At 35.0% G+C, this 8,143-nt stretch overlaps 1 long non-coding RNA gene across 1 annotated transcript; it reads left to right on the top strand.

The window, feature by feature from the left end:
* The first annotated feature begins 5,979 nt into the window (after window positions 1-5,979).
* On the top strand, window positions 5,980-8,143 carry LOC111375121. Its single transcript, XR_002699265.1, has 2 exons — window positions 5,980-7,358; window positions 7,433-8,143. It is a non-coding gene; the product is annotated as an uncharacterized LOC111375121 (long non-coding RNA).

Consider the following 8,143-nt stretch of genomic DNA (forward strand, 5'->3'; position numbering starts at 1 on the left):
TGATAAGACTATGATGAAAGATAGAAATTTGTTGAAAATTATCGACTGAAAATGGACGGTTGGATTTTTTTTGATGTTGCGTTGTTTTGTCGGAAATTTTTATTACGGACAGAAAGTGATTGTTGATAATATTTACCATTATTTTTTAAAGAAAAATAGGAAATGTTGATCAATATATTGAGTGAGATATATAAACAACTAGATCTTGAATATTTATTGATTTTTTTTTTTCATTAGCTTCCTTACAAATTATTATATTATTTTTCTATATTGAAAATTGAAATATTTTGGATGCACGATGTCCTAAATTACTGTGACCTCCCAGGACAATTACTATCAGGATACAATGATCGAATGCACAAATTGCAAGCAATTTTCAGAACTCTCAATAGTGCCCTAGAACAATATTTTAAAATAACATAATAACATTAGAAACCGATTTTTAGAAATTATGGAACACGAAGATTGATTTTGATATTTTTTAAAGACGTTTAGGGGTTATATAGTCTAAAAATCATAACTTCAATTCATAATTCAATCAAATTAAAAACTGCAATTTTTATGAGGTTTTTATGATTTGAATAAATAATTTGATAACTGCCTCAACTGTCAATTTTTTCTTATGTTTTTTAAGATTTCAATAAATTTACAATTAACTCTCCAACTGTTAAATTTTATTGGCTAGTTTAATCAAATAAAATAAATTCAAAACTGATGAAAATAATAATAAATATTTTTTAATCAAATAAAAGCACAAGGTCTAAGGTCCAATCATAGACTTTTTAATATTCACGTAGAATGTGATTCGAACTTTCGAACTCTCACCTAAATGTCACATTTTTTACCACTCGAACTTCTTATCTAGCTTTTTTTTTTTTTTTTTTCCAAATACATATTTGATATATATCTAACAATCTCCCACATGAAATAAATAAAATAATTATAATTATTATTCTACAGTGTGGAAGAAATCATGCAGGTTTAGATGTCTTTCGACTTGAGCCTCGACTTTGTATATTTAGGTCCCGTTTGATTCCTATTTTTTTCAAAATACATTTTTCTCTCTTTTTTTTTTCAACCACACATTCTTCATTAAAATAATATTACACGTAAATTAAAAGCATTTCCTTATTTTCATCCACACAATTTCCATCGATCTATTATTCTAAAATTCATTTTTCCGTAAAACTGGGGTCAAACACACTTTTAATCAAATTTACCAATTGTAGGGTGAACTATGTTTTGAACTCTATAATTATAGTTGCAAACCGAGACAATAGAACACGCATAATTTCTCAGATAATCATTGAGTTTTTGCGATTGTGTTCATTTGGCTATGAACTTTTTCAGTTTCTTTGAGTTCTCTAGACGATTAGCCTCGATTTTCATAGGAAATGACTCAACTTCCATGCTGAAATATGTTCTTCTATCAAAAGTGTACTGTATCTAAATACCTCACTACATAAATTAGAGATGGGGTGGATCGGATTGGGATAGGGATGGGTGATGGTTTGAGAGATAGACTTTAGGTATATCATCAAGAGTGTATCTACAGTTGTTCTAGGTAAATATGGTCCATTTACGTGCCTTTACAAAGCCCAACTAAACAATTTAATTAGAGACATGGGAAATGTTGGTATTCCATTTGCACGACTGTGGTTGTTTCCATGTAAAAACTAATCAATGAAGGCTTGTGTGTAAATACGTACGTTTCCGGCTAAAATGCAAAGCAATGGTCTCCATTACAAAGGTGGTTTTAGCTATTGAGCAATTCAAAGGACAAAGTGGCGGCTCTAGCAATTCAAAGCCTTGGACAAAATTGTTTAAGGAGCTTTTTGCATCGTCGTCATCATCATAATAATAATAATAATTAAATGGACCAAATGATGATTCCATCAAAGGAATATTATAAGTAATATTGACGAAAATTAATATTTTTTAATGATTTCTAACAAAATTATTGATACTAATATTTTATCAACTGCATATATCCTTTAATGATTTACAGATAGTATAATGTCGTCGGTACTAACTAATAATGTTCTGATCAATGATCGCCAACCAATAAGTTGACTCCCGACAAAATATTCAACATTAGTGTTTCAAATTTAGTATTTTTATCACATTTTTTGTAGATGAAATTTATATTGGAAAATTAGATTTGGAATGAAAATGTTTTAATTAAATTATATTTTATTGAAACTATCTTTTCCTACCTAATTTTAATAAATAATATATGCAAATTTCTTTTTTTCCCCCCTTTTTCTTTGTAATTGATATGATACTTGCATACAGTAAAAAAGTGTTATTATTGTTGGTTAATTTGTTTGACCTGATAGGTTTTATTTAAGTAAACCTATCAAATAATACTATTATCGAATGGAACATATTAACCAACAGTAATAACTTCCAATTCGCATGAAGCATCAAGTACAAGGACAACAATTCTAACAAGATATAATATTTCGAGACATTTCATTCCCAAACTCCGTAGTAATCATTCAAAATCTAACTTCATAAGTTTTCAAACTTGCAACTATACTCTCTCACTATCATACTTTCTTCTCGTAACTGTATGAATTCATTATTTTTCATGGCTTGGACTGGAGCTATAAAACATTTGTTGCGAAATAAATATTTAAATCTATCTCAAATCATAACATTGACATCTTCTATGCCACTAATTGAATTTCACCAGTACTCAGTACTACCTTGAAGCATGAAAGACCTGCAAATCACTTTCCCTACATGTGAAACTCTATTATATCTAAAAAAAAATTCTCTGAAGTTCTCAACCACTTCCTACTGCGGTCCTCTAACTCATTTTCCCGGGCCTCGTTGTTGCCTTTGATTCAAGCTACTTTTGCTTTTAGGAAAGGCTAGCTTGCCGCCCAATCTACGTTCCAAAAATAAGAAATATCGTAATTCAACCCTCCAAATTCTATGCCAACTTCATGCCTAAATCTCTTTTTAAAGAATTAGAGATTTGAGAAAATAATTTTTCTTTGTCAATACATTAACAGCCTTCTCACATCAATTTATATACATACAAGAGGAAGAAAATATGGAAAAACTAATCTCCTAAACTAGGAAACAAATTAGCCTACCAAATAACAAAAATATGTAATCCCTAATTAATTACAATTACTATAACTGGGTTTCTTTCCTTTTTCTTCTCTTGATCGTTTTCTACACTCCCCCTCAAGTAGAACAGTAGATGTTGACCATGTTCAACTTGCTAATGAAATCATCAAATACTTGTCTAGATAGTCCTTTCATGAATATGTCAACCGTTTGTTCCTTTGTAGGAATATTTGTCATGCAAATAATACCATTGTCCACTTTTTCTTGGATGAAGTGTCTATTTACTTCTACATGTTTAGTCCTGTCATGTTTGCATAGGATTGAGAGAAATGTTGATGGCTGATTTATTATCACAGTAGAGTTTGATCGGGAATTCTATTCTAACTTTCAATTCTTCCAAGAGTTTCTTTATCCATAAGCCTTCACAAATTCTTTGTGCAATAGCTCTGAATTTAGCTTCAGCGCTGCATCTAGCTACCACATTTTGTTTATTGCTTCTCCAAGTTGTCAAATTTTCTCATACAAAGGTACAATAGCCGGTGGTTGATCTTCTATCTTCAGTTGATCCAGCCCAATCTGCATCTGTGAATATCTCTACTCCTTTCCTCTCATTTTTCCCGAAGAATAGTCCTCTTCCAGCAGTCCCTTTTAGGTATCTGAGGATTTTATATGCTACTTCTAGGTGACCCTCCTTAGGAGAGTGCACGTGTTGAGTAAACAAGCTGATGGTGAAAGCAATGTCAGGTCGAGTGTGTGAGACGTAGATTAACTTTCCAACTAGTCTTTGGTATTTGTCTATTTCCACAGGGCTTCTGTGTCTCTTGTTGCTTTTCCTGCCTTGATAGGTGCATCACTAGGTTTGCATCCCAACATACTAGTTTCCATCAATAGATCAAGGATGTATTTTTTTTGGGAAACACAAATACCCTTCCTTGATCTAGCAACCTCTATCCCCAAGAAGTACCGCAATTGCCCAAGATCTTTCACTTCAAACTCCGTTACTAAACATTTTTTCAATGTTTCCATCTCAACTATATTATCTCCTGTTAGGATGATATCATCCATATATACAATTAGAATAGTTATTGTCCTGTCTGTGGATCGTCTGAAGAACATGGTGTGATCTGATTGTCCTTGCTGATATCCTTGACTTCTTAGAACCTTTGCAAATCTATCAAATCATGCTCTAGGTGACTGCTTGAGCCCATACAAAGATTTCTTGAGTTTGCACACTCAATTTTCCTCATTAGATTTATTGAAGCCTGTTGGTATTGTCATGAATACTTCTTCTTACAATTCTCCATTGAGCAAGTGACAAGAGGACTCTAACTGTATTTAATTTTACCATTGGTGCGAATGTTTTTGTGTAGTCGATGTCATATGTTTGTGTATATTCTTTGGCAACTAAACGAGCCTTATAACGTTCTATTGTCCCGTTGGCCTTGTACTTTACATTAAAGACCCATTTATAGGCTACTGGCCTCTTTCCTTCCGATAGGTTGACCACTTCCTAGGTTTCATTTTTCTTTAAGGCTTTTATTTATTCCATCACTGCTTTTCTTTATTTTGGTACTTTTAGGCTTCCTGAATATTCCTTGAAATTTCCGTTTCATCAAGGTTAGTAGTAAAAGCACGAAATTCTGTAGAGAGAGCATTATAAGATATGAATTTTGAAAGAGGATGTAAGGTAGATCATCATTATTTTGAGGTTGAGAATCATCGGAGGACTTCTCATCAGTTCCCAACATCGGTTCAGACTCTCTTGGTATCTCAGGTGTGAGAGTTACCTTGCATTTTGATTTAGGCTTAATTGAGTAAACCAGTATTTCCTTGTCACTTTTTTCTCCTTCATCTTTCCTTGAATTCAAGTTTCTTTCTATGTATGACACCTTAGAGGGCAGGGTGACTGAATCAGTATATGGGATATCAGAGAGATCAAGGTCAAAGTTTAAGAACTCCAAATTTGAGACCTAATCTTCTTTTCAATTCTCTCCCTGAAGATGAGGTCGTGGAAAATAAGGTGTTTATTCTAAGAATGTGACATCAAGGCTAACGAGGACCCTTTTTTTGGATAGGTCATAGCATTTGTAGCCCTTTTGAGTAGGGGAGTACCCGATAAACACATTGGATTGCACGTGGTTCCAGTTTATTTTGATGAGGGGAGTGAAGGTGTACAAATGCAATGCTGCCGAACATTTTGAGTGGTAGGTTTGAAGAAAGACGAGAAGTAGGGAAGCATTTTTTGAGTCTTTGTAGGGGTGAGTCGAAGGAAAGAGTCCGACATGGCAGTCTGTTGATGAGATATGTAGATGTGAGAATCGCATCTCCCTAGAATATTTTTGGCATATTTGTAGTGAACATCAAGGCACGGGCGACTTCTAGTATATGTCTATTTTTTCATTCAGCAATATCGTTTTGTTGGGGAGTGTTGACACATAAACTTTGGTGAATTATCCCATGTTTTTTTAGATAATCTTGTAAAGTAGTATTGAAGTATTCTGTGCCATTGTCAGTTTGAAGAATTTGGAATTGTGTTTGAAATTGTGTTTGAATCATGGAGTGGAAATTTATAAAAACTTATCGAACCTCGATTTTTTCCTTAAGTAGATAGACCCAATAAACCCGAGTGTGATCGTCATAAACGTGACAAACCACTTTGTTTGGGTACAATTTGGATTGCGAGAAGGCCCCCATAAGTTACTGTGAATCGAGGTAAATGACTTAGATGGTTTATACGTGAATTTTGGAAAGGTTGTACGGCAAATTCCCAATTTTCACACAAACTCAATAGATTTTTTATTCATAAAAATTGAAGGAAAAACATGCTTAAGTATTGCACACTGGGATGACCCATTCTATTATGCCATAATAAAAATTCACCATCACTAGGGGTAGATGCAGAATTACACCTTGAGAGGTAACCAGGTTTACTCACGTCAACTTCCTCAAAATAGTATAGACATTCACATTCTTTAGCACTGCCAATCGTCTTCCTCGATTAAAGGTTCTAGAAAATACAACATGACTGAAGAAAATTAGCGGAGAAATTAGAGTTTTTTGTCAGTTGACTAACAGATAGCAAGTTACAAGACAGGTTTGGGACATGAAGGACAGAATCTAGTGTTATAGTCTCAGAAATACGAATACTTTCTTTTCTTGTAACAGATGATAGTGAGCCATCTACAATTTTGACGCTAATGTTCCCAGGACAAGTAGAGTATGAAGAAAAGAGGTGATATGCATCCGTCATGTGATCGGATGCATCGGAGTCTATAATCCACACATTTTTACATCGTGAAGTGTTTAGAGCTCTAAGGAGGTTACCTTTGTGGGCTAATAAACTAGAATGACCTTTAGGAGACGGTTGACCCGATGTTTGGAAGCTGGCGAACAATTGATAAATTTGTTCAAGTTGTTCGGAATTGAATCCACCACTCAAAATTGGGTTACTCTTAGTTTCTGCTTAATACCCACGGTTCCTACTATTTTGCATCGATTTCCAATCGTTGGGCTTCCCATTAATTTCTCAACATGTGTCCATTTTATGACCTGGCCTACGACAATGCTCACACCAAACCTTTCTCGTTGTTTTTGTACTGGCTCATTTATTCCTCCCTTTGAAAACCCAAAGCTCCAGAGGCCCAATTAGTGTTTTCAGTCTCTGGCCCAAGTGTTGGTCCGTTAACTTTACCTCGTCCAAGAAGCCCATGTTCTGTAGTGTTCACCTGTCCATTCTTCTTCCCTGCCAAGGCCGAAATTTCTACTCCAGTGACTTACTTCAACATCACATGCTGGCGAGCTTCTTCCCGGCGCACCTTCACAAATACCTCGCGGATCGATGGTAGTAGGCTTCTCCTAATATTCGGCGTCTGACCTCGTCCAACTCCCGATTCAGCCCTGCGAGAAATTCGAATACTCTCTCATGTTCCTGCTACTTGTACAAGGCGACGTCTTCCTTGCACTTTCACTCCTCTTCGCTGCTCAGGTCGAGGTCCTGCCATAGGGAGGTCATCTCCATGAAATATTGGATAATATCCCGTGTCCCCTGTTTCGTCTGCCATAGACGGGTCTTAAGTTCGAAGACTTGTGCTGTGTTCCCAACGTCTGAAAAAGTCTCTTTCACGGCATCCCAGACATCTTTTGCCGTTGGGAGGAAGAGATAGGCTTTCCCTATCGACGGCTTCATGGAGTTTACAAGCCAAGCGGTTGCCATTGAATTTTTAGAATTCCACCGTTGCAGTTGAGCAGGATCAGCTGGCTTCTTTGTCTCGCCGGTGAGATATCTAAGTTTCCCTTTTCCATCAATTATTAATTTAATTGACTGTAAGTTGGAATGATGAAGTTTCAGATGTATTGGAACCAATGGAGGAGTGGACCTCTGCTTCGGGGTCGGAGATGACAGATCTGGTACTGTGAGAGGGGAATTCCGCCATTGACTGCTAGGTTAGAGCAACCTAGGCTCTGACACCAGAAACAATTAGAGATTTGAGAAAATAAATTCTCTTTCTCAATACATTAATAGCCTTCTCACGTCAGTTTATATACACACAAGAGGAAGAAAATATGGAAAAACTAATTTCCTAATCTAGGAAACAAATTAGCCTACCAAATAACAAAAATATGTAATCCCTAATTAATTACAATTACTATAATTGGGTTTCTTTCCTTTTTCTTCCCTTGATCGTTTTCTACACTTTTCCTTCACTCTATCCCCAAAAAAAGTCTTTCTTGGAGTTTCAAGCTTTATATATAATCAAATTACAAAGACCAGTAATGAAGTAATTATTAGATCATGAAACTGATTCTGTTATCTATTAGTTTTGTTTATTCACTATGAATAGTTAGAATTGGTTAGTGTTGAGCTTTCATAGTTGGTAGTTAAGTGTTGAGCTGTTATGTAACTAATTCTGTACACAAGTCAGTCTATTTTTATTGCCTTGATTGAATTTAGAAACACGAGATACATGAATACAGAGAATGGAATTTCTTTCTTCTAGTTCTTCTCTTCAAACTTTGATATGGTATCAGAACAAATAGCTTGATTTGCTATTGTTATTTT

The sequence above is a fragment of the Olea europaea genome, chromosome 1, assembly GCF_002742605.1.
Source record: "Olea europaea var. sylvestris chromosome 1, O_europaea_v1, whole genome shotgun sequence".
Taxonomy (NCBI): domain Eukaryota; kingdom Viridiplantae; phylum Streptophyta; class Magnoliopsida; order Lamiales; family Oleaceae; genus Olea; species Olea europaea.